The sequence below is a fragment of the Antennarius striatus genome, chromosome 4, assembly GCF_040054535.1.
Source record: "Antennarius striatus isolate MH-2024 chromosome 4, ASM4005453v1, whole genome shotgun sequence".
Lineage (NCBI taxonomy): Eukaryota > Metazoa > Chordata > Actinopteri > Lophiiformes > Antennariidae > Antennarius > Antennarius striatus.
Genome location: NC_090779.1, coordinates 22380107 through 22407426, shown reverse-complemented (window position 1 = coordinate 22407426; position 27320 = coordinate 22380107). Strand labels below are relative to the sequence as shown.

The window sequence follows — 27320 nt, the reverse complement described above, 5'->3', positions numbered from 1 at the left end:
AGCTCACGCTGGTCATGCCAAGAGATACGACGGGTCTCCGGTCACAAGCTTGTGATCAGATCTCACTTCCTCCCTCTAAACAGGAAATACTTCAACTGCTGAATTTACAAGACGGAGGAAATGAATAAGAGCGTTTTACTAAAGTTCATTCTGCCTCTCCTGAAGACGGGATGCAGGTGTTTTCATCCCAGCTGGTACTCTGGACCAGTCCAAATCTGTTAATCTGGTATAAATTAACATTAACGTCAGCAGTCTCTGGTTTTTTTTTCCTAACCATCTTTGTCGTTATTGGAAGTGAAAGGCATTCTGGGTGTTTTGCTTTACACAACACACACACACACAAAAAAGGGCACAACTTCACAAAATGCCCAATTTAGAAGTAATGACTTCGGATTTTCCACAAAGATTTCGCAAAGTTTCACTTGAGTCAACAACTCTTTTACAGAAGTCTGGAGATTCCACGGTTAGCATGTTATAAAAACAGCCGTCATGCCGTCACACGCCTGAGCTTCCTGCGCCGTGACTCGCCTCCCCAACCTCAGCCAGAGGAAAACAATCACAGCAGGAGTCCAGGAGGAGGGGGGTGAGAGAGAGAGAGGAATTCCATCCCATTCTAATCCCGACCTTTTAATCTGCTGGAATCACATCCTGACTAATAACGCTGCTTGGTTTTGGAAACTGGGATTTGTCTTGTTGACATCTTGTGTGCGGCAGAAATGTGTGGTTTGAGCACAAGGCTGGTGGAGGAGTGGAGGAAGGGGGTGGGGGTGATTTATTTTCTGAAGGTGGGGAGACGCGAGGAATCAGGAGTTCATGTTTTCCACCATGTGACTAATTAATCAACAGAGCCAGGAATGCGTGATGACATGCTGACGGCGAGACGAAAACAGGGACGGGAGGTGAAATAGAACAGAACCCGGTTAAATATAAAAGCAGGCTGAGGAGGAGGAGGTGGAGGAGGAGGAAGAGGAGGAGGTCTGACATGTGGCTGTACCGTAGATCAACAGGGAGGACTACTCAGATCTTAATGGAGGTCTGGGGCGGGAGATAAATGGCCGCTCAGGCCTGGTCGCGCCACCAGTAAACAACCAGCAGCCGCCGCTCCCACCTCCTCCACCTCCTCCACCCCACAGCGCCTCAATCTGCTCCTGCAGCGCTGCACACTTCTCCACATCAAACTGAAAGGAGATGGAAGGAGGAGCATCTCCTGGTGGTTCTGGTGTGTTTTGGGGATCCAGTCTGTTTAGCTTGTTATCAGACAGAGGGTTAGTGAGCGGCGGCAGGGGAAGACCGGAAGCCTCCTAATACAGCCAACTAACCCCACTTCCACTCAAGCTAATGAATGTAATTAAAGGGCTCAGATTCAAGGAGGCGTCGGTGACGCAGGATGGGCCCAGACAGGAGGCGGAGGAGACGACCACAGCACTGGGATCCAGGACCTACAGGCTGAACAAATGGGAATCTAGCATGTGTTACGAGGGCCCGTAAATATTTAGGCATTCTTACAAGGGCATGCGGCTGCGACGCTGATGTCATTTCTCCGAGGTCTGTCATTTGCTGAAGTTACAGGCCGCGTGCAACAACCGTAAAGGCAGATCTGTGGAAGAAGGGAAGCAGCGGAAAACAGTCAAGGACTGAAATAAACGGCGAGAACTTATCGAGGTGTTTGGCACGCAAAAGAGACGAGAGGCAGGAGAAACGAAAACATGTGCTCTGCAGACGGAGGCATAAAATATCTCCTGTTGAAGGAGTTCGAAACTGGGCAGCTGAGGCTGGGATGAGTCACGGAGGAATAATGCATGTCATCAGGCCGGCGTGAAAAGACAGGGAGGCTGGGGGGCAGAGCCAGACACCTAAGACACAGAGCTATGATGACACCTCCACAGATCTGCATTTCAGAAGACAGATCCGAGCCGCGGGCGGATCGCGAGCACCGGGATTAATATCCAGACTGCAGACGCAGGAAAGTTGGAAAACTAAAGATTCAACAGAAAAACACTCCCAAAAACAAGCTGATGAAGGGAAGCAGGGAGTAAAAGTCTTCAAGGCTGAGTGTGTTCACACCGGAGAAGATCCAGACACGCTCACCATTATTAGTGAAGCTTTACCGGCCACCCCCCAGGAGATCCCAAACTGACTTAACCTCAGGACTGAGAATATTGGCTTTTTATGAGCATTTAAAAGATTTTAAAAAGTTTTAAAAATTCGAGAAAGTTGACTTTTTCGTGTTCTGTTTCAATTCTGAACATTTGTGTCCATATTTGTGCCCGTAGAAAAGTACGAAATTGGGGCCTGTTTTAAAGACGTCCCATCTTCTTCTGGTGTTTTTAGGAGACACTGCATCATGAGGGTGAAGAAATGAAACATCCCTTTTTGGCTGAACTGCTCCTTTTAGCCGTATTAATTCTGCTCTCTCAACAGTAACACAACCAAATACGACAAATCTCTCCAATCTGCATCTGTTTTCTCTGGTTTATCACATATTTGCCGTTCGGGCCTATTTTACACTTTTATTGCAGGTTTTATTTGTGCTTGTATTCAACACGTTTTTTCCCAGATGGCTCAAGTTGATACCGCACTGAGTGACAAATCTTCCAATGGGGATCAATAAAATACCTCAGGTTATCTTAAAAAGTATTAACGTTACCTTAGAAACACCTCAGACATTTGCATCCACAAATGTGAGCGAGCAGCAGTCATAGCAAAATGTCAGTCTGTAAGGTTACGGCTGTATCTCTGGCAGTATTCCTGCCACCGCCACAGTAAAACGGTCCGTCGGTCCGCAGATGAGGAGCGACGGAGCCGCTGGCATTTAACTAGATCCTCGCTAACTTTAACGGTTGCTGTGTGAACACGTTTTAATGGTTCCCTCTTGGATCATAGGCTACTGAAAGGCCACCATGGTCACCTCATTGAGCACAGACAAGGACATGATGCTGACAAAGACATGATTTCATTTTCATAACATCCGCTCATTATGAAGTGTAATAAAGACGGGAGGCCTTGCTGACATCCAGCGTTATCGTCAGACAGTGTCCGCCAGCTAATCGATCCTTGATGACATCTTTCTCTCAGATGGGTTAAAAAAAAATACCTTCAAATGTCATCAAACGCACTTTGGTGGTTGTTAAAGGAGCCAAAGTAGAAAATTCAGTCATTTTATATGGAAAGAAATAACTGAAGAAAAGTCGAAGGGATTTTTATCCTACAAAAATAAATTCTGAAGCTCAGGTTTTCTCCTGAACAACTAAAGTCGACGGGGACTAGTTTTAAAACTTCAAACGCATGCAGCTTTTAGTTGTCATGGTTACACAACAACTCTTGGATGTATTTAAACTCTCTAAGTTTGATAAATAGAAAGAAAGTCTCATCATATATTCCATTACAGGGAATTTTCCGTCTACATTTTTATGAAATAACACACAAAAACAACCGCTGAACTGACATCGAAGCTGCTGTTTCGTTAATATACAAGGCAGCTAACACAAATAAAAAAAGGCATCAACCATGATCAGAGGTAAATAGTGTGTGCGTCACCTGTTAAGTGATGGATGTCTATTATTAGAACCATTTCATGTAAGAATTAATTTTTAAAATAACAGTCATCGCAATAAAAGACACGTTAGCTTCACGCTAACGGTCTCAGGTATTTAGGGAGATGATTTTCCTTACAGAAGTCTCCCTGACTTCTAGTATTGATTGAGACAGACACCCCCAGAGACAGATACCCAACCTCCAGCAGCGCTGCCATCCCCATGTCCACTTCCAGCTGCCAACACATTTCAACAGATGCCAGAGATAATAAGGACAGCATATGTTTCCTCCAGATCTAATGCTGCTATTCTTATTTTAGAGCACATTCTGCCTGCAGATTTACCTAACTGCACAGAAATGTTTTAATATTTCGACATCACATTGAAACACTAAATAAAAGAATCCCTTGATGACTAAATTTTTTTTTAATATAACTATTTGCATCCGCCAATAGGAATGCAGAACCGGCATAAAGTAGCCTGTGGTTGCTATAGCAACATCACTCGTCTGTAACATATAACAACAAATACGTGACTGACGTTTGTCTGTTTACTTCAAATGTCAAATCAAAAGCCTTTGTTTATATTTCTTACAGTTCAGCTGTTTATATTCAACAGAGGCTGACATCAGTTTAGCTCGCAATCGACCAATCAGCACGCACCGTACGTAGTCCAGAGATCCTCTTGTGCAAGAGAGGTTCCTGAACTCTGACCCACTGAACACAATGACTCTTAGACACACACACACACACACACACACACACACACGTGGCAATGGCATCTGCACTGACGAGGTGACACGCCGCCATGGAGACGTGATGCTACCTGCCCACTGGAGGCAGCTCACTTTTCTCAGCCCACTGGCCAGACTTCACACACAACCCAGCATCCAGCCTCCCCACCCCCACTCCAGAGGCAAGTTTCAGAGCCGACAAGAGTGAGGGGTCACCTTGATTCCTATCCGGGGAAAATCTTAATCAGACGCTTTCTTCTGGAGGTTTGCGCTGGCAGCAGAAGAGAGTGGGGAGGCTAATTTATTTCTTGCTTTGGTAATTGGGTCTGGCACACGTCGCTATCAAAATGCTATCAATTCTAACACTTCAGAGGGAAGATGGCATCAGTCGATGTGACGGCGATGTTTAGGCCAACCCCCCACCAACACCCTCCATTTATGATGAAAAGACGACTCAAAGATCTTTCAGGCGCTGACAAATCAAAGATGAGTCGAAGCTTCATTTCTGTGCAAATTGAAGGTGCCGGTGCCATTTGTCAGCTCGCCCATGCAGCTTTCTCATACAGATTTGGATTTGAAATGAACTTCAGCCAACAGTAGCTGAGGAATAATGGAAACTGTGCAGAGCCACTTAGTGCACCTGTAATGCGTTTTCACTGTACTTTTTGTTCCTGGATGAGATTGCTGCATGTCGAGCGCCATTTAATCCTAACGAAGGAGCCGGAGTGTGACTCATTCCACAGTTAATCCTCCAACTGACCAATTTAGTCCCGCCAAGATCATATTTAATTATCACCTCTACTTTACAATGTCCAGCTGCTTCTTGTTAATATGATAGTTGTCATCAAATATCGGTTGTCCTTTATTTTTTTTGAAAGCATGCTGGGCAATTAATTATGGAGTGAGAATGCTAGGCCAGCCAGGACCGGCTGGTGACAGATGCATGAAGGGTCAGCGAGCTGGCAGCAGCTGGAAATGAAGGTCACCCCTACCTGAGAGAGCAAAGGGGGAAGATTAGGAGGAAGACATGGAAGGATGAGCGCAGGTGAATCCACAGAACGCAGGAATGAGATTCAGCGACTGACTAATGCTGTTTGTTGTGATTTAAAACCAGGAGATTTTGCAAAGAGCCCCACGGCTGTTGAACCCATACCATACCGGTATCAGCGGTACCTCGTCTGATGCTTTAAGAAGAATGCTGCATAGTTTACTCAACGTGGAATTAGGGGACAAAACTGATGGAACGTCAGGACAGGACCGGGTTCAGAAAACGTAGAAATAATAAACAATAGAGGGCAACAAAAAGACAGGCACTCACTAGGCAGTCAGAGACTGCAACACCCTTGAATTCAAAATTCTACTTATTTAGGTCAGGGTTATTTAATAAAAGACCAATGATCCAATATGTAACTGGTGCATTTTATGTGTCGTGAGGTTTCAGAGATGTGTTCCTAAAAAAGTATAAAAGTGAAAATGTGACCTTGACCTAGTTTTTCAAGGTCAAGGTTGTGATCTGATTCTCATCCCCTTGCCTCTCTGAATATGACACTTTTTGTTTTCTTCTTTCTATCATATCCGGTTCCTATGATATGTGCAAAAATATCTCGGGATAGAAAATATCTCAGACCATAGATCAAAGCACTAGCTCTGATCTATGGTCTTACTCACAATGGCCTTCCCCCCATCTTTCCATCTCATCCGGTTCCTGAGTGTACAAAAGTTTAAATTTGACCTTAACCTACTTTTCTCAAGGTCAAGGTCATCATCTCATTTTCATCCCCTTTGCTGCCTGAGTAACGTGCTTTGTGTTTCATCTTTCTATCTGCAACGGTTGTGAAGATATTTGGTGGACTAACTAACAAACACACAAACACTGACAATTACATCACCGCTTTGAAGCGCGATGTAAAAATATCTAAGAGATGAAGAGAAGGTTTGATAGACTGAAAGCAACTTCAGCTAACATTAGTACACCCACAAGAGCTGTAGATAGCATTAGCATGTCTACAGCAGCTGGAGATAGCATTAGCTTGTCTGCAGCAGCTGGAGATAGCATTCGCCCACTGCAGTTAGCTGCATTTCCTGCAGACATGCTAACATGAGGAGCTGCTGACATGCTAACATGAGGTGCCGCTGCTGACATGCTAACATGAGGTGCCGCTGCTGACATGCTAACATGAGGTGCTGCCGCTGCTGACATGCTAACATGAGGTGCTGCTGCTGACATGCTAACATGAGGTGCTGCTGCTGACATGCTAACATGAGGTGCTGCTGACATGCTAACATGAGGTGCCGCTGCTGACATGCTAACATGAGGTGCTGCTGCTGCTGACATGCTAACATGAGGAGCTGCTGCTGCAGACATGCTAACATGAACTGCAGTTTCTGCAGACATGCTAACATGAGGTGCCGCTGCAGACATGCTAACATGAACTGCAGTTTCTGCAGACATGCTAACATCAGATGCCGCTGCTGACATGCTAACATCAGGGACCGCTGCAGACATGCTAACATCAGGTGCCGCTGCAGACATGCTAACATGAGGTGCTGCTGCAGACATGCTAACTTGAGGAGCTGCTGCTGCAGACATGCTAACTGAGGTGCAGCTGCAGACATGCTAACATGAGGTGCCGCTGCAGACATGCTAACATGAGGTGCTGCTGCTGCAGACATGCTAACATGAGGTGCAGCTGCAGACATGCTAACATGAGGTGCTGCTGCTGCAGACATGCTAACATGAGGTGCTGCTGCTGCAGACATGCTAACATGAGCTGCAGTTTCTGCAGACATGCTAACATGAGGAACTGCTGCTGCAGACATGCTAACATGAGGAGCTGCTTCTGCTAATGTTTCACTGCTTTCAGGCTATCAAACAGATTCGTGCTTCAGATAAACGTGGTTTTGGTCCGGGACGCTCCTCAGACTGGATGTCTTCAGTAGCCTTTCTAAAATCTGCCACATGTTTGAAAGAGGATCTATTATCAGCGTTCGGCTGCACAAAAACCCGAATGCTGTGATAATGGCCGTGTTGCTTTTACAAATATTGCTCTCAGTTGAGCAATTAAAGGCAGCTCCTTCTCTTCGTGAGTCATTTCATGTTTATTCATCGTGCTCCTCTTCCTCGGCGCTCAGAGTGGAGGGATGAGTCCCACAGATTCAAGGTGGAGAGGAGGCCAGAAGGAAAACCAGCATGAGCGTGGAGAGGAAAGTAAGCCACGGTGGGTTTGAGCGTGGTCAGCCAAGGATCCCAGATGAAAGACTGTGGGGTGGGAAAGTGACAGGGCTGTTTGAAAGCTAACCGTCGAAATGCTAAACGCTATCTACGGCAGAGGAGGCCTGCAGAGAGCAGGCAGTGAAGTTAATCTCCTCTACCACCCCTCCACATCACGTCCCTTTAGTAAAGAAGGACACATGTTGCTGCTGGAAACAAGGAGATCTTTTTTTTTTAACCCGAAATAAAAGAATTTCACAGCATGTTTAAAATTTGACCAAGGCCATTAGCATGTAGGATCACATCACTTGGTCACATGATCATGTGACCAAGCAGATTCTGAGATTATTTTAGGATGTTAGGATGATGCTTATGCAATACAAAACAGGTTAGCACCCTCATAAGAAGCCGTGTACAGTCACATTATTTCCAGATAGCTGATATTTACATTTTTTTTTGTGTGTGACAAAAATCTTACAGTCAAACCGAATGTCTTCTTGGCCTCTTTCAGCATCACCTACGTCGTTTTCAATGCTTTCAAAATCAACTTTAAAGTGTTTCTTTCATTCATGCAGAGTCAGAGCAGTTCAGACGATCTAGCTGTTTTAATTTGGGTGAGAAACTCTAGTCGTTTTTGGAATGGAAGATGTTTATAGCCTCTGGGCGAGGACTCCAGAGAAAGAGTGAGATCGCACCTAGCAGGTCTGTCATCCGTCGGCTCAAAGACATGTAAGAAGGGAAGAGGTGTCGAGGAAACGGTCTACAAATGAAACGAGGAACACCGTTGAAACTCAGGACGGACAAGACCGTGAAGCCCCAAGGTCAAAGGTCATCATTTGCAAAACCCAACCGAGTTAACATCAGAGATCTGTCTCTGCGTGACGTCCCCTCATCAGCGGATAATCCCCGGACATGAAAAGACAAGCTCGTCTTCAATCTGAAGGAAATCTCATGGCCCAGATTTTAATACCAAGCTGACACGCCTGTCATGCATCTGCCCACACTCCACTGAAGTCAGTGTGTACTCTAGATAAAGCAGCGCGGTAACGCACACGTACGGCTCCTCCTCGTGTTCGCCACACCTATGTAATGACCCAGAGTTTACAAAGTCCATCCCACAAGCAAGGGAACGCTGGCTGAGCCTTTAAAGCCAAAGTAGGTCTAAAAGATATGACAGCAATTCTAAGAAAAACGGATTAACTGGTCCTTTAAAACGAGTCTGTCACTGTTTCTGTGCCGTTTTCCTGCTTGCAAGCTGCAGACCAGAGGATTGCTTGTTGCGTATGAGGATTATGGTTTTACTTTCAGAATGAAAATGACAGAAGTCAGTAATCCAACGCAAAGGAAACCAAAGAGTTCAAATTCGTTTGACCTCAAAAAAAAATAAAATATTGCGGCGCAATCCTCAAAAAGGACAGGATGAACTTTAGCTCACCCAAAAATATACCAGCTCTAGAACCCAGGCTCTGCTTCTCAGTCGGTCAGATGCTATTTTACTGGATCCAAAAATAGTGGATCCCGCCGCAAAGTTTCATTTCCATTTCATTTTCATGGACACGCCTGCTTTGTTTATTTTCCCTACGTTACAACTCGAATCCCACTTTTTGAATTTTTTTTTTTTTTCACAAACACGACCGGAATGAAAAAAAAAGCGACTCTCCTGGCCTGAAAGGAGCATCTATGATGAAAAAGGCTTTTTCATCCTTGTGGGTAGCGGCAGAAAACATTTATCACCGCTCTCCTCTGGGCCGATAAGGTGTCTCTATTTATTCAGAGTGGAGGAGATAAACCCTGAATGAACCGCTGTGGGATGGAGGGAGAGAGGGATGTAGGAGAAGAAAGATGAGCCTCATGCTGGTGTGTGTCTGTGTGAGCAGATGGAGAGCTACCCCTGCTCAGTCAGGAGGCCGGACCCTCCATGACCCCCCCCCCCCTCTCCCGCCCACCCTTCTTGCTCCACGTGCCTCCAACTCGGGCTAATCCGGTCCCACCGTGAGACCGCTTCTATAATCCAGGAGGCTGGAGCATCCTATGTGCTGCAGGGGGGCCGAGCATCACGGGTTGGGGTGTGTGTGTGGGGGGGTTCATGAATGGTTCTTCTGTCTCCTCCAAACAAGAGGCGACTACTTCTGTCCTGTCAGCTGCTGATGGACCGTCCAGAGGTGGAACCGTTCTCACACCGTGCTGCTCATATGTGCTAGCTCATTAGCAATCTACACAGAGGACCGTTTCTGTCACCTTCTGCCAGTTTGTTTGATTGACAGGTTTTAATCAGAGCTGATACAGGATGACGACGATTTTATTCCATCCCCGACGCTTCAACATACATCAAATCATCTTGGATGAGGAAATCACATGACCTGAAGGTGGAAACTACACCAACGATTCCAAGGGAGGGGGGGGGGTTCTCATTGAAGACTTATTTTACATTTCAGGTAAGTTTAAGTCCGGTTGTAGTCTTGCCGTGTATGAGTTACCAAGAAGCTATAGCTCGCCACATGGCAACGGAATCCAGTGTTCAGGAAATAAAAGGCTAAAAAAACTTTCAAAAGACTTGATCTATTGAATGAAATGCAGGTAAATATTGGACCCCACCCACTTCCACTCATGTTCTACGACCAATTATACCTGGAGGAGCTCCCCTGTTCCACAGCACACGACGCTCCTCCATCTTTTCTTCAGATATCTGTGGATTCATTTGCTTTTTTTTTGCTTTTTTTTTTTTTACCTAAATGAGGATTGGTTGGTCTGATTGGTTGGGCTTCTTTGCGTGGCCCCCACCCACCCACCCACCCACTAGACTCTAGGATCGCCCCTGCCGTTTTTTAAAAAAAAACTGGTGATCCCGACCCGACTTTTCCCCCCCCAGCTTCCCCGGAACTCACCTTGGTGGAGCAGAAGCGGAGGGAGCACGGATGTATAGATGGAGCAGCCGACGAGAAAACAGCGAGAATAAAAGGTGGAATAGTCCGTCAGCAAGTTGGCATGTTCGGATCTCCACGTCCAGCTGAAGGCACTACTCCGATGTTCCACCGATCCGTCTCCAAACGCGCAACAAAAGGCTCTCAGGTTACAACACCGAGCACTTTCTCCACGCCCAGGTGCCGAGTCACATGGTCAGTTCCAGGTGTGTGTGTGTGTGTGTGTGAGTCTCCGCGAGCGCAGTTGGGAGCGTCACACCTGTGGGTTCCGCTCACGCTTTCTCTCCGACTGTCATCGCGACCGTGGAGCGGGATGAAGTGAGGGAGGAGAGGGAGGAACTGAGCGCGCAAGGAAACATTCCCCCTCCCACTCCACACACTCACCGCCGACGAGCCAGTGTGTGTGTGTGTGTGTGTGTGTGTGTGTGTGTGTGTGTGTGTGTGTGTGTGTGTGTGTGTGTGTGTGTGTGTGTGTGTGTGTGTGTGTGTGTGTGTGTGTGTGTGTGTGTGTGTGTGTGTGTGTGTGTTAGTGTTTGCGTGAGGAGGCAAAAAAAAAAGGAAAAAAAAGCGGGCAAGTCGAGGCTGAGGAAGAGACCAAGTTGCTCCGCGGCGGTGGAGCGCGGAGGCGGCAGCCCCCGTCCGTCCGTGGGTCCGAAAGTGTGGTCCGTAACCATGAGGGGGTCGTTCACAGGTCATCCCAGGATAAATAATACATTTTCACGAAGGAAAAAAACCAAAATGTCACGAACCTTCCCGCTCCCAGCAGACACGGATGCGTATTTCCCTGAAGCCGAAAAAGAGCGCATTTGGATCCGCGCGTTCACAGACAGTAAACCCCGTGGACATGCTGACGTTTTCATCCACATCCACGCGTTTTTATTCCCAGAGGAATAAAAACAACAAGTAGGAAACCTCACTAAGTCACATGGTTAGAGAAAATAATAGAAAGTAAGGGCGAGTCCGGACCCACCTCTGAATCTGAGTGGGGTCCGTTCTGGTCCAAGAGCTTCACTTTCCCTTCCTGCAACCAGAAGGACGTAAATCTGAGGTCACGTCCTCACTTTCCCTTCCTGAGGACGTGACCTCAGATTCAGTGAAAGTTACCACAACACAAGAGATGCCATTTGCAGACACCCTACAGCAGTAGTGTGTGTGTGTGGGGGGGGGGCGCAAAAATAAAAACAACCATCAGGAGAGAGGCTTAGAGTGCAGAACCACGGTTCCTCATTTTAAATCCATCTATTAGTGACCTGTGGTCCACTGGAGGTGCCCCCACCCCCACCCCCAGTCCAGACAGAAATACCCCCATATTCCCTGATCATCAGCCGACAGGGCAGCTCTGCTTTTAGGAAGTCGTTGTCAGAAGGTCAGAAGGTTTCAGTCCTCCCGTCAGCTGGACTTTTTCTGAAGTCATCTTCTGACCCTTTGAGCTCCAGTGATGTTCCATGCTGGGGGGGTGAAGGGGGGGGGGGAATAAAACATCTCACCCAGAGATATTTCTATCCTTGGTCAGCTGGGCCTTTTTTTTCATCTAAATAAACTTCACTTTTATTCTCCAGTGTTTGGATGATGCAACATATAAAGAGAATCATATTGAGATGTTGTTTTCCTCTACTTTTAAATTCATTTTAAATTGTGTTTATTATCTAAAAGCCCACATAGGGACAATAACTGTAAATTATCTGCCGCTATAAATTCCACATACGACACATCTGGTGTGATCGGCAGTATCCCTGTCAAATAAACAGCTAAATAAAACAAAAATAAAGCTTCGCTATTTCATGCAAATGAACACAGATTAGCGTGGGAAGGGAATTCGGGGACATCACTGGGTTTAAATATATATTGAGGAGCAACTCCTCCTCATTTATTTATATTTCTCTGGGTTCCTTTTGATGATGTCTTTACAAGAGCCATATTAGAAGTCGTTATGGTGCAAATTACTGGTGCGTGTGCTGCACCGCTGAACCGTTAATCACAGGAGATCCCATCCTGAAGTTACACAAACCTTTCATTCCCCTTGAGAAAACATTCAATCGGTCACATGTCGGTCGTTTTAGCCAGAAGTGGACTGATTTGTGACCCGTTCACGAGCCAGAAGCTGTTAGAGTTCAGATGTGTTCCATATGTCTGTGAGCCTGAACCCACGAGATTGAATGAAACCCTTACTTTCTACACATAACACTGTAATTTGCGTTGCCCTGTTGTGTATCTGGGTGTCAGTTTGTGTGAGCGATTTATCGGAATGCAAATGAGGCTGTCTGTTTGGGTAGATGTGCTGCCTTCGCCCAGAAGGCCCCTGGAGCTCTGGATGGAGGCAGAAGGGTGTGGGGGTGGGGGAAGTCGGTCCCTAACTGCTGACACAGAGCTGGCAGAGGTTCAGAGGAGGATGGCCTTCACAGGTCCTCACAGTGACTGATGGGATCAAGGAGAAAGTGGGGTGAGCCGGACGAGTGTCAGGCAAACGAACGCTTGGATCACGGATGGAGCGGGGGAAGGTGGAGGTGGAGTTTAGGGGCCCAAACCACAGAGTAATGACTGATGGGACCTGTGAGCCTGTGGGAGGTCAGAGCTCTATGACTGCACCAGGCAGTCTGACTGGCAGCTGGTGATCCATGCGTTTTTGTGCTGGTGAACAGAGATGATCGGTGATGTCATGCTGATGTCATACAGGACCGTCCGTCACGCAGTCGAGATTTCTGACTATCAACACTTTATGCAACCTAATTTATGACACAGCTTTTCAGTTGATGTAATGGTCACGATGTTGAAGGTTCACAGTTCAAAGTGTTTGTAATATGGATAGAGTGCCCTCTGTTGGTGGAGGCTGGTAACTACAGCCTGCCGGCAGACGATCTCTGACGTCATCAACCTGCTGAGGAAAACCACCAGGATTTTTAAACTTTCTCTTTTGCAATTCCTAAAAGGTTAAGATGTTATGTAAAGTGATTATCAATATAGAATGCAGTGATTTCTTTTTAAATTGAATTGAATAGAGACAAAATAATAAACTTTATTGTTTTTTTTATTAATATACACCCTTTGGGTCTCACTCCTTCTCTTTTAACACTCATTGTGTACAGTAATTCATGCTGTTTATCACAGCTTTCAGCCTCACTCTGTCTCAAGGAGCTTCTTCTTTAGCTTCAGGGTCATCTCCATCTAAAGCACATTTAAACTGTGTCACATCTGAAGGTTTTGCTCAAGCAACAGGTGAAAACAGGTGAAAGTGATTAAAAATAAATGTTCAGATGTTGTCTGTGTACTCTCACACCAAGGACTGGAATAGGAGAGGAAATATCTGAAGTCTTTTTTGAGTCACTGGCAAAATTTAGGTAAAGAAATTATTTTATTCATAACAATTTTAATAACAAGGATTTAATACCAGATTTTCCCCTGATTCTGTTCCTTGAGTCAGCAGAATTTCAGAGTTGTTTATTCTACAGACCAAACTGTTTAGCGTGTTATCATTTCCATGAGGTTTGTGTGCAGCGTTTGTTTCCAGAACTGATCAGATAACCTCTAATAAATCAGCAGGATGTTTGTTTTCCATTAGGAGACATTTTAAGGCATACATTCATCATCTTGTGATGCATCTTACATTTTCATCACTGCATGAGATTCATTTTTTTCTCTTAGCAAACCGGTCTCATTTCTAGCAGGAGGACAAGTACATTTATCTTCGTCAGGATTTCTTATTGTGAACACACGGTGGAATAGACAACATTCATCTGGTTGTTTGGAACTGGGTGTTCAATCCTATCACCTGGAGACAGAGATCAGAAATAAAAACCATTAAATAAGAGCCATCATATTATTTTCTCTTCTCAAGGTCTTTTTAAGAAGCCCGTTTCACATTGTTTGATTTATAAATGTCTATTAATATTCTAGGCATACAAATAATATTCACCTGCAATACTGCATAATTTTTTATTTAATGCAAACTTACCACTAACAACGAAGCATCCATTTTTTAAATTTTTTATCTGTGTCTGTATTTATCTGTATTTTTGACAATTGTATGTGATGCAGCTTATAACACATTATAACCACACTCACATACATAAGCTATACCAATCTATATAGGCATACCTTTATCACTTATAATGGTGTAGACATCCCATTAATCAAAATTCATTTAACAACTGGGAAATGTTACAATGGCTTATAAGCAGTTATAACCTCATATGAATGATCTGGACTGGTCAGAAACTACAGTCACTGTGAATGCATTGTAATCTCCTATGAAGCCTCCAGACAGAGAAATGTGTCATGAATGAAAAGCGTTCATGTTTTTACTGGTGTTTTGTTTATTTTGTACAGCTGACATAAGAGCTCCTCATGCTGTAATTCCTCTGTAATGAACTTGTAAATTCCATGTCATTTGGTGAAAGCAACATCATTGCATGGTTGCAGGTGGTGAACAGTGTGAATGTTAATGTCATGTTAGTCTAAACACCTGTTCCCGATAAAGCAGCGGTAAACGGCTCTTTTCATTCCACACATCCTGGTAAACGTCCTTCTGGTTGAGCTGCAGCGTCACGACCTTACGTCTGTCGCTCTTCTTATTATTACCACCAGATGAGGGTTGCCAGATATGCTGGAGTTGGGTGATAACAGATGGAGCTGTTCACAGACTGAAGGTGACATGGTGGTGACTGATAAAGGTGTGAAGAGCGCGCAGCAGGGTTGTCGGAGGAAGGAGGTTTAAAGTGGAAGGAGAGGCCTCCTGACCTCGCTAAATGCACACGCAGCTGTCAATGTGACTTTTAATTACAGGAAGGAGTGATGTGGGAGCGAGGTACGTAGGCATGTGCGACAAGGAGACATCAGGTTTGGCATGAAACGGACAGACCGGCTTATGGTGCCACCCTGACTCAGTCTGGGAATAACCACAAACTGGGAATAGCAGGCTGGCAGCAGTGTGTAGGCTGGTGTGAACAGCCTGCAAGCATGTGTGTGTCAGAGAGAAGGAAAGACACAATATCTAATGAGAAGACTTGGGTTTAACACTCATGTGGTGTTCTGGTTCTCTGGGAATCTTTTAAACAGATACAGTAAAAGGTGGTGCAGTGGCCAGCATAGTTGTCTCCCAGCATGAAGGTTCAGGATTTGATTACTTTCTGTATTTGGGTTCTCTCCAGGTTCTCCTTCTTCCTCCCACCTCCAAAAACATGCAGTGTTAATGGATTGGTCACACCAAATTGACTGTAGATGTGTGACTGCTTGGTTTTTGTTTTTTTTTGTTGCCCTGCCATGAGCTGGTGTCTTTTACGGGGTGTACCCTGCCTCTCACCCGTAATCATCTAGGATAGTCTCCAGCAGATCCGTGACCCGCAAGATGGAAAAGCAGCTGAAGATCATCAAACTTCCTGTCTGGCAGAAGATGGATTGGTGATCTCTGGACCCTACAAACCTCCTCCTGACATCTGGAATCATGTTTACCCATCGTTCATGAGGCATCAACAAAATCAGCTATTTTCAGAATGGTCTCTTTTATTTGTTTTGGTTTATTTATTTTTCTTTCCCTTCAAACACATGAAATCCACCTCACACCGACCCCTCTTCAAATGGTTTCTAATCTGGATTATAATCTGAATTATGCTATTGAAGGTCCAACATTGTCCATATTTGGGTATTTTTAATGACTAAAATGCCTGCAGAATTCAAATTAAAGACAAACCTGGGTGAATGTCACTGAACAGATTCTAGGGCTTTAATGGTCCAGGGTCACATGATGAGGGTCAGCCTATCTGGAGGCTGGTGGTTTTAGGTGCAGTGACATACTCTGAGCTGTCTAGTGTTCGGTTTGACAGTTATTCAACACAAACAATATTTCCCAAAGAAAATACGTCAAATTTGACTCCTAACTGAATCAGTTTCAGCTCCAATCTGATCTCAGGTCAGTCTGGACCCTCATATCTGTTATCTCTCAGGAGGGAATTTTCTATGATCCTATAAATTGAAACATTCTGGATCAGAAGACATGGGTGCATGCAGGCAGGTGTGTGTGTGTGTGTCTGTCAGTTTCCCAACACAGGAGTGGATGTAAGGAGCTGTTCTGTAATCTGAGCTGCTTCACATCAGCCTGGTTAAGGATGCTTCCTGATGCTGAGCCTCCCTCTGCTCCTCCTCGGAGTGGGGCCACCTGGACAATACAGGATGAGCTGGGAGAAGTGTGATTAGATTGTGTTATGAGACCAGACAGGAAAACAACAACATTTTTCTTGGGTAAAGTGACAGCTCAGCTGGCGCCAGGGCACATCAGATATGGGAAGACGAATGTCGCTCACGGTGCTTTTTAGGTCCTCCCTAAACTTCAAGGTCGAAGATTAATTTCAGCATTTTAGCTTCGGTCTCAATGCTATACAGAAGTACATGTAATACATAATGATATCTAGGTCCTTAATATAGATATCTGTGATCAGCAGCATCTTTAAGCCTTGGCGTGTGCATATCTGGTGACCCACAACATGTTTATATTGTTTTAAAAATAAAACAAGATAAACATCATGTATGCAATCTAAGTTTGTTCTTGTGACAAGATGCAAATCAAGACGTGGAATAAGTCAAGATTTGTCTATGATCCTGATGAATGATTAGCGCGTTCATGTTGGTTAGTTTGTCCACAATCCGGTTGATGTCGATTATATTCAGGAAGAACTGATAAAGTTTTCAGACAGATCCCGTTTTGGATTCTGGATCACGTTCTTCACCGAGAAAAGAGTCTGTTCTAAAGGAGCCTTGACACATGACGGCGCTGTAATTTCCCACGTCCGGCAAACGTGACCTGAAATCAATGAGTCGCAGAGCTCTGTTGAATCTGTGGCATTTCACTGCCCTCCTGTCTGTCTGTCTGTCTGTCTGTCTACCTGTCTACCTGTCTAACTGTCTAAGGTCAAATAAACTCAAATCATCAGTCATTGTGTAGATCTGAGTTCTAATAATTGATGCTCTTCATCATCAGTATTGATTATATATCTGAACCGTTAATGTCTGACTGATGGACTTCGTGTAGAGATCAAAAGCTGCCTTTGAGTCCTTATTGTCATATTTTCTATATGTTTGTGGTCTATGTGTGACCACAGCAGAAAGAGAGTCTTGAGTTGTATTCTTTGTGTTTACAAAACTTCTTTTCTGAGCTGGATTATTCAACCAAACCAGATTTCTGCTTTGAGCAGCGCTGCTGTGCCTGAACTCCTTCCAGGAGAGTGTAGCTTCCTCAACACTGTATGGGTTAGATTGCAGCCCAAGTGTGATATTGATTTTCTTCTCTCTTTTTTGTGATTGATGGTTCAGAGAGAAAATAGCTCCCAGCATGTTGAGGACTATGGGCTGCCCACTGAGCCTTTTTTGGATGGCATGGTAATATGTGGGCTGCCCAGCAGCCTGTGCTGAATGGCACAAACAGCTAAGCCATCTGTTACACTCTATTTTCATTTCTCTGCCTACCAGCGGGAAGAGCTGCAGTCCAAAGGGGCTTGGGCTGCTCTCAGAGTCCTGTTTGTTCAACAGGTCAGGTCTGAGCTTTGCACCAGATCTCATTTGAGGCCCCACAACCCCTAATATCGCTTCACTGGACAGAACTGCTGATAAAAGCAAGAATACTAATACAAAAAAAAGTAATGAGGTGCCTTGAGACTTTGAGGAGAGTAATGCCATCACAGCTGTTCAATAGCCAGAACTCCGTGTGTCCTTGATCACGCCTTAAACCAGATTTAAACTCAGTTTATATATTTTCTTGGGTTGTGAGAGGAAAAATGTGGTTTTTGCAGGTGAGAATGAAACAGAGGGCTGGCAGGATTCATTTGAGATTACTTGGCGCAAACATGGTGTAATCCCCTTATCTGCATACTTACCTGTCCCTGACAGTGATCCAAACCTACCTCATGAACCTCATTGGCCTGACATTCTGGCAGGAGAAAATCCCTGTCTAATGTGTCAGCCCAGGCAGCTTTAACACCTGGCACACCAATGCTTATCTGTCGAACACCCAGAAGCACCTGCATTATCCCACTGAAGCCTCACAACAAGTGAAAGGGCTTCTAATATCCACACAGAGAAGTTACAGCTCTTGTCAGAGCACAAACACAGTGTGCAAAGTGTAGAGAAGAGCTGAGGGCTTATGACCCCACCAGAGAACACGACAGTATCAGACATCTCCCATATTGGTGAACTGTGGATCCTATAGGGTTTTAGAAGAGATAAGATGGACAGTATACAGTATTTGAATGAGCAAATAGTTTGTCCTATTTCGATTCTTTGTTAATATATCCATCCTCAACCCATAACATTTTAGATCTGTTCAGTCATTTACTGAGCTGGGATGACCTTCTGTTTGTTCATGAGCTTTAAGAGTGTAATATAGGACAACCAACCAACCAACCAACCAATGCACAGAGGAAATATAATCTCCATGAGAGATATGATACTCAAACAAACATACAAGTTAATAAAAGTTTAGAACCATCTGTGAAACTATTCGTCCTACATGTTTCTGCAATTTTGAGTCACACGACATGGAATGAGTTCCGTCCGTCTGTTCATCACATTTTGTTTCTGGCGAATGATTCAAAAAGTGCCCAATATCTTTCCATAAACTTTGGAATCAATGCAGTGGAGATTTTTTAAATTTAGGAATTTCTTTTATCTATTTATTTTATTTTATTCTGAATTTCAATGGTTACAAGTTGCCTTTGGGCTCATTAAATGGGTGTTGTTGCAGATGAATGTTTCAAGCTATAACTCCTGTATGAACAAATCTCCTGTGCATTACAGAGGCATTGATAATTTGCCAGTTTTTTTCTTTTTATTTTCATGACTTTTTTTTTCAAGTTTCAGAAATTATTTTTTTACTCATAATATCCATGAACAAAAAATGAGATATCTAGGAACAACTAATTGATACTGCATTACAAGGTCTGGTGATGCAGAATCTGAAATATTTCTTGAGTTGAGGATAAGATTGTTCATGTCTTCAGTTTATGCTGATTAACTAGCAGGCACAAGCAGTCTTCAGCTGGTGGGCCACGCATGGCCCATTAAGGCTTGTAATCCCACCTGCCAAACTCGTTTAAGTTATATAATTAATTTCAGGAACTAAAAGTAGTTGTAAAATAATTTTTACAAGTACGCTTAGCTGCCTTTAAAGACCAATACCTTTTATTTAATGGATTTCACGTGTCATTTGCATTAGTACAAATAAACACTCCATCCATCTGCTCCTCAGCTGGCCTGCCTGTCCTGCCCCACCAGTCAAAAAGTTTGCCCACCCCTGAACTAGAAACTTTTTTTTCATGATAACATTTTCTTAAGGATATATTGATAAAAGCTAATAAACATTACAGCTATCACTACTTTACTCTTCCCTCAGTGATTGACGTTTAGCATTATTTTAATAAATGAAAAGAAATTAACAAATTATTGTGAAGTTATAGCTACTGTATTAATACAACATCACTGAAAAAAGGTTTTGTTAGAAGAAGTCAGCTCCGTGTGTGTGTGTGTGTGTATATACTATATATATATATATATATATATATATATATATATATATATATATATATATATATATATATACATACACATATATATATATATACACACATATATATATATACACACACACACACACACACACACACATATACTATATATATATATACACACACACACACACACACACTATATATATATGCATACTATATATATACTATATACACTGTACACTGTATATACAGTATATAGTATTTCACTAGACTCTGCCCTTCAACATCCGGGTCCGTTCTCTTTTGTATACAACTTCTGGCCAGCATCTTGAACAGGTAGATGATGACAGTCCCACCCAGACGCCCCTCTGTGGATTTATTGCTCTATATTCTGGATAAATTTACACCTTTATTTTTTCTTTTCTTTTACGTCTTCAGACTTTGGAATCATTAGCAGTAGTTAACAGGTAAGAAAAGTTCTACTGTGTAAGTGAACTGTGCTTTCATTTCAGCTGAAACGTTTTCACTTAAGCTAATTTTAAACGTGTTTTGATGGGGTTGTCGTGTTAATTTAACTGAGTGAAAACAACGTCAGGCGTTATGTGGCCATTTTGGTAACCAAATAGGTGTAAAGTTAGTATTTGTACGTAATAAACACACCGTGTCTGTTTTTATTGTTTTATATACGAACGTGAAAGTAGATAAACTTTTTGGAACAACGGAAACATTTAGCTAAATAAGAGCTAAACTGTACGTGTATGTAGTGCCACCTAGTGATGATTTAATAGTATAACCAGTGTGATAATGGGAATTCCACTTATCTTGGTTGAAACGCTGTGATGAAAAATGTATATTATATCGTTTTAGATGTTTATTGAGTATATATAGTTATGTAATAGTCTAATTCAGTCGGTACAACAATAGGAAACCCTCCGGAATCAGAAATTCGCGATTCGAAATACTGCCGCAGGGGACACCGTAGACTGCTGATACGCCAGCATCGTAAATATGAAGGATAAAACACGTTATTACATTGTTAAATCAGTAGCCACTGTGTAATTCGATATGTTTTTACTCGTTTGAATGCCGGAAGAAACACTGCTCTTGGGTTAAAACTATAAGTCATGAGAGACGGGAGATGTGTATCCCATGATGCATTGCGGGTTGGGGATAGTTTTCAACAAATTCGCAGTTATGTCACTAAAAGTCCCGAGATCGTATGATGGGTGGACGGCAATGTATTATCATGGCTGTGTTCAGATGATCGAGAGAGTGACTTGAATATAAGATTTTTAACCGCAGCTGAAAAATATGTGCTACAGATGCAATACCCAGCAGAGGTGCGAAAGACGTCAGCTTTGCGCAGTGGCAGTATCGTAGCCTATGAGGTTTATCCGAGGCGCGATTATTGCTAGTTGAAAACTTTACCCAATACCCCGCCTTGACGACTTGAAATATAGTCGGCAATGGCAATTTTTGACGGTCTCTAAGGAGACTGATTATTTGTGGAATATAAAAAGTAAATTACCCTCAGGGGTCGACACAGCGAATCAGTTGCCTCCATTTAACCGAGTTCAATGCATCCTCTTCTCTGACACCAACTACCTCCATTGTCCTCTTTAACTGCATCCATAAACTTCATCTTGGTCAAATATTAAACTACAATTGAAATGATAAATTATCCAGAAAAGTCTGGTGCAATTATTTTTAAACATCTGATATGCGTAACCCGCTACGGCGGATAAAGCGGCAGAAAATGAATGAGTCAAATTAAGTTGTTACGCAGGTGAACACACATACTTAATTGCTCCCATAACTTCATTTCATCGCCTGTCATTGTTTTCTATTGTAACGGATCGTTTGGTTCTAAACCCATCAATTCAATAACATATAAAACTAAACCGTATCAGGTTCCTCTTTTATTTCCTCTGCTGGTGTCATGGTCAAGTCAGAAATAACACAGACGGAACGTGTCAGTGTTTGTAGTTGGACGTAGTTCCGAGAGCCGAGGATGAGAATGCGTGGAGTTTGGACGTCATATCCGGTTTCGAGCTACTTTCGTTTTTTCTGAACATTGGCATTGATTTCATGCCACCAGTGACTTTTCATCTGGGCTTTTTCATTCAAGGCGTTATTAATACTGTTATATTCCCTCACGATTTGTTCACAAATTTAAAACAGAAACTTTGATGACGGCTGCTTATATAATGAAGCGCCAGGACAATGTTCTATTTACTTTTTTCCTTTATATTCCGTATCTATTTGAGTAACTATGAATTTCTTTTAGTGTTTTATGCAATGTCTGTTTTGTTTTTTTAGATTTGGACCTTGAATCCAATAGTTGTGACGTTATGAGTTAATATTTCAAACATTGTAATCGGTGATTAGTTTAACTATGACTAGTGTGTCATCTTGTGCTGATGTTGCTCGCTGTATGATTGAAGAATCGATATTACACTGACCGTATAGAGAAGCATATTTCTGTGGCATGTATGTGTTTTTACGTTTAAGTCGCATTTTCTACTGGACATGGAAAAAAACCTGTTCATGGTGCAGGTCACATGTACGAACAGCAGAGGGCGCTTTGAACCAGGACACCTGGTAGTGACCCAGAGGAATAGATGAAGTGCTAAGCATTCTTAGTTTGTTTTTAATGAATGTGTGTTTTGATATATATTCGACAAGGACATTTTTTGACGTCTCGAAGGAGAGTGATCATTAAGGCAGAACAATTATACTTAATAATCCCCATAGGGAAATTTTCCTCTCTCTATATTTCTCACATGTAGATATACAGGGCGTAGCGACACACACACACGCACGCACGCACGCACGCACGCACACACACACACACACACACACACACACACACACACACACACACACACACACACACACACACACACACACACACACACACACTAAGGTCCCCAGCCCAAGAGTAAGTAGACTAAGCTACTGCCGCCCCTAAAGTTAAGCATCATTCTATTAGTACTCATTGAAAGCTATAGCCAACACCCTGCCCTTTTGACTCGGAAGTGATGAGTGACTGTGATTCTAAGAAGGGTCATGAAGTGTTGGTAAATGAAGAGTCTGTTTGAGACACTACACGCAGTTTGAGTTTTAAGAAAACCTTCAAAGATGCTATTTTAGATGAGATGGTTTGTTTCCATACAGATTTTTTTTCTGTTTTCATGTCATGTCTGCGTGTATTTCGGTTATTCACTTCTTAAATTTGGAATTCAATATTTTCAAAATAGATCTGACGTTCATAATTGTTTTCGTCTGTTGCCATGACATTTTCTCGATTATTAAAATGCATCTGATATTTGGAAAAAGTTGGAAGTTACACCATAATGTTGTCACCTTTCTAGTTTGCTTTAGTTGTACTTTTCTAAGTTTTCCATTTGATCTTTACGTGTTGCACTCTCTTTAAACATGAACATTTTGATAGTCTGTAGAGGTACTGTGTGGCGCTGACCCTGTTTTTGGTTTTTCCCACACACTAAAGACTGGTAGCTGAGACCAGGGCCATTGTTGAAACCATAGCAAAGAGGAGTGTGAGTAGAGACATGATGCTGGTGGTCCAATCTCACCAACAGCTTTGCGCAGTGGCAGTATCGTAGCCTATGAGGTTTACCCGAGGCGCGATTATTGCTAGTTGAAAACTTTACCCAATACCCCGCCTTGACAATTTGAAATATAATTGCCAATGGCAATTTTTGATAGTCTCTAAGGAGACTCATTATCTGTCTAAAAGTAATATAAGTTCATTGATGAATAGATGGGACATTGCAAGACATTCTTGGATATGTCTAAAGACAGCGATCATTAAAGTAAAGTTTCATTTAATTCCTACTCATTGAAAGCTATAGCCAATACCCTGCCCTTTTGACTCGGAAGTGATGAGTGACTGTGATTCTAAGAAGGGTCATGAAGTGTTGGTAAATGAAGAGTCTGTTTGAGACACTACACGCAGTTTGAGTTTTAAGAAAACCTTCAAAGATGCTATTTTAGATGAGATGGTTTGTTTCCATACAGATTTTTTTTCTGTTTTCATGTCATGTCTGCGTGTATTTCGGTTATTCACTTCTTAAATTTGGAATTCAAAATTTTCTAAATAGATCTGACGTTCATAATTGTTATCGTCTGTTGCCATGACATTTTCTCGATTATTAAAATGTATCTGATATTTGGAAAAAGTTGGAAGTTACACCATAATGTTGTCACCTTTCTAGTTTGCTTTAGTTGTACTTTTCTAAGTTTTCCATTTGATCTTTACGTGTTGCACTCTCTTTAAACATGAACATTTTGATAGTCTGTAGAGGTACTGTGTGGCGCTGACCCTGTTTTTGGTTTTTCCCACACACTACAGACTGGTAGCTGAGACCAGGGCCATTGTTGAAACCATAGCAAAGAGGAGTGTGAGTAGAGACATGATGCTGGTGGTCCAATCTCACCAACAGCTTTGCGCAGTGGCAGTATCGTAGCCTATGAGGTTTACCCGAGGCGCGATTATTGCTAGTTGAAAACTTTACCCAATACCCCGCCTTGACAATTTGAAATATAATTGCCAATGGCAATTTTTGATAGTCTCTAAGGAGACTCATTATCTGTCTAAAACTAACATAAGTTCATTGATGAATAGATGGGACATTGCAAGGCATTCTTGGATATGTCTAAAGACAGTGATCATTAAAGTATCATTTAATTCCTACTCATTGAAAGCTATAGCCAATACCCCGCCCTTGTGACTCGGAAGTGATGAGTGACTGTGATTCTAAGAAGGGTCATGAAGTGTTGGTAAATGAAGAGTCTGTTTGAGACACTACACGCAGCTTGAGTTTTAAGAAAACCTTCAAAGATGCTATTTTAGATGAGATGGTTTGTTTCCATACAGATTTTTTTTCTGTTGGAAGTTACACCATAATGTTGTCACCTTTCTAGTTTGCTTTAGTTGTACTTTTCTAAGTTTTCCATTTGATCTTTACGTGTTGCACTCTCTTTAAACATGAACATTTTGATAGTCTGTAGAGGTACTGTGTGGCGCTGACCCTGTTTTTGGTTTTTCCCACACACTAAAGACTGGTAGCTGAGACCAGGGCCATTGTTGAAACCATAGCAAAGAGGAGTGTGAGTAGAGACATGATGCTGGTGGTCCAATCTCACCAACAGCTTTGCGCAGTGGCAGTATCGTAGCCTATGAGGTTTACCCGAGGCGCGATTATTGCTAGTTGAAAACTTTACCCAATACCCCGCCTTGACAATTTGAAATATAATTGCCAATGGCAATTTTTGATAGTCTCTAAGGAGACTCATTATCTGTCTAAAAGTAACATAAGTTCATTGATGAATAGATGGGACATTGCAAGGCATTCTTGGATATGTCTAAAGACAGTGATCATTAAAGTATCATTTAATTCCTACTCATTGAAAGCTATAGCAAATACCCCGCCCTTGTGACTCGGAAGTGATGAGTGACTGTGATTCTAAGAAGGGTCATGAAGTGTTGGTAAATGAAGAGTCTGTTTGAGACACTACACGCAGCTTGAGTTTTAAGAAAACCTTCAAAGATGCTATTTTAGATGAGATGGTTTGTTTCCATACAGATTTTTTTTCTGTTGGAAGTTACACCATAATGTTGTCACCTTTCTAGTTTGCTTTAGTTGTACTTTTCTAAGTTTTCCATTTGATCTTTACGTGTTGCACTCTCTTTAAACATGAACATTTTGATAGTCTGTAGAGGTACTGTGTGGCGCTGACCCTGTTTTTGGTTTTTCCCACACACTAAAGACTGGTAGCTGAGACCAGGGCCATTGTTGAAACCATAGCAAAGAGGAGTGTGAGTAGAGACATGATGCTGGTGGTCCAATCTCACCAACAGCTTTGCGCAGTGGCAGTATCGTAGCCTATGAGGTTTACCCGAGGCGCGATTATTGCTAGTTGAAAACTTTACCCAATACCCCGCCTTGATAATTTGAAATATAATTGCCAATGGCAATTTTTGATAGTCTCTAAGGAGACTCATTATCTGTCTAAAAGTAACATAAGTTCATTGATGAATAGATGGGACATTGCAAGGCATTCTTGGATATGTCTAAAGACAGTGATCATTAAAGTATCATTTAATTCCTACTCATTGAAAGCTATAGCAAATACCCCGCCCTTGTGACTCGGAAGTGATGAGTGACTGTGATTCTAAGAAGGGTCATGAAGTGTTGGTAAATGAAGAGTCTGTTTGAGACACTACACGCAGCTTGAGTTTTAAGAAAACCTTCAAAGATGCTATTTTAGATGAGATGGTTTGTTTCCATACAGATTTTTTTTCTGTTGGAAGTTACACCATAATGTTGTCACCTTTCTAGTTTGCTTTAGTTGTACTTTTCTAAGTTTTCCATTTGATCTTTACGTGTTGCACTCTCTTTAAACATGAACATTTTGATAGTCTGTAGAGGTACTGTGTGGCGCTGACCCTGTTTTTGGTTTTTCCCACACACTAAAGACTGGTAGCTGAGACCAGGGCCATTGTTGAAACCATAGCAAAGAGGAGTGTGAGTAGAGACATGATGCTGGTGGTCCAATCTCACCAACAGCTTTGCGCAGTGGCAGTATCGTAGCCTATGAGGTTTACCCGAGGCGCGATTATTGCTAGTTGAAAACTTTACCCAATACCCCGCCTTGACAATTTGAAATATAATTGCCAATGGCAATTTTTGATAGTCTCTAAGGAGACTCATTATCTGTCTAAAAGTAATATAAGTTCATTGATGAATAGATGGGACATTGCAAGACATTCTTGGATATGTCTAAAGACAGCGATCATTAAAGTAAAGTTTCATTTAATTCCTACTCATTGAAAGCTATAGCCAATACCCTGCCCTTTTGACTCGGAAGTGATGAGTGACTGTGATTCTAAGAAGGGTCATGAAGTGTTGGTAAATGAAGAGTCTGTTTGAGACACTACACGCAGTTTGAGTTTTAAGAAAACCTTCAAAGATGCTATTTTAGATGAGATGGTTTGTTTCCATACAGATTTTTTTTCTGTTTTCATGTCATGTCTGCGTGTATTTCGGTTATTCACTTCTTAAATTTGGAATTCAAAATTTTCTAAATAGATCTGACGTTCATAATTGTTATCGTCTGTTGCCATGACATTTTCTCGATTATTAAAATGCATCTGATATTTGGAAAAAGTTGGAAGTTACACCATAATGTTGTCACCTTTCTAGTTTGCTTTAGTTGTACTTTTCTAAGTTTTCCATTTGATCTTTACGTGTTGCACTCTCTTTAAACATGAACATTTTGATAGTCTGTAGAGGTACTGTGTGGCGCTGACCCTGTTTTTGGTTTTTCCCACACACTAAAGACTGGTAGCTGAGACCAGGGCCATTGTTGAAACCATAGCAAAGAGGAGTGTGAGTAGAGACATGATGC

The 27320-nt window shown here is 42.6% G+C and overlaps 1 protein-coding gene and 6 non-coding genes across 7 annotated transcripts in view; 6 read left to right on the top strand and 1 right to left on the bottom strand.

The window, feature by feature from the left end:
- The window catches only part of plxnb2b (plexin b2b), a 111542-nt gene extending 100841 nt beyond the window's left edge, over nucleotides 1-10701 (bottom strand). Inside the window, exon 1 of the mRNA XM_068312349.1 lies at nucleotides 10363-10701. The gene's annotated coding sequence lies outside the window, so the exon portion shown is untranslated. The remainder of the gene's footprint in view (nucleotides 1-10362) is intronic.
- A 10539-nt stretch (nucleotides 10702-21240) lies between these two features.
- Nucleotides 21241-21381, top strand: LOC137594656 (U4 spliceosomal RNA). Its single transcript, XR_011035313.1, has one exon. It is a non-coding gene; the product is annotated as a U4 spliceosomal RNA (small nuclear RNA).
- Nucleotides 21382-23486: 2105 nt separating this feature from the next.
- Nucleotides 23487-23627, top strand: LOC137594651 (U4 spliceosomal RNA). The gene has a single exon (XR_011035308.1). It is a non-coding gene; the product is annotated as a U4 spliceosomal RNA (small nuclear RNA).
- Nucleotides 23628-24350: 723 nt separating this feature from the next.
- Nucleotides 24351-24491, top strand: LOC137594650 (U4 spliceosomal RNA). The gene has a single exon (XR_011035307.1). It is a non-coding gene; the product is annotated as a U4 spliceosomal RNA (small nuclear RNA).
- A 568-nt stretch (nucleotides 24492-25059) lies between these two features.
- Nucleotides 25060-25200, top strand: LOC137594649 (U4 spliceosomal RNA). The gene has a single exon (XR_011035306.1). It is a non-coding gene; the product is annotated as a U4 spliceosomal RNA (small nuclear RNA).
- Nucleotides 25201-25768: 568 nt separating this feature from the next.
- Nucleotides 25769-25909, top strand: LOC137594655 (U4 spliceosomal RNA). Its single transcript, XR_011035312.1, has one exon. It is a non-coding gene; the product is annotated as a U4 spliceosomal RNA (small nuclear RNA).
- Nucleotides 25910-26477: 568 nt separating this feature from the next.
- LOC137594648 (U4 spliceosomal RNA) lies at nucleotides 26478-26618 on the top strand. Its single transcript, XR_011035305.1, has one exon. It is a non-coding gene; the product is annotated as a U4 spliceosomal RNA (small nuclear RNA).
- The last annotated feature ends 702 nt before the right edge of the window (nucleotides 26619-27320 follow it).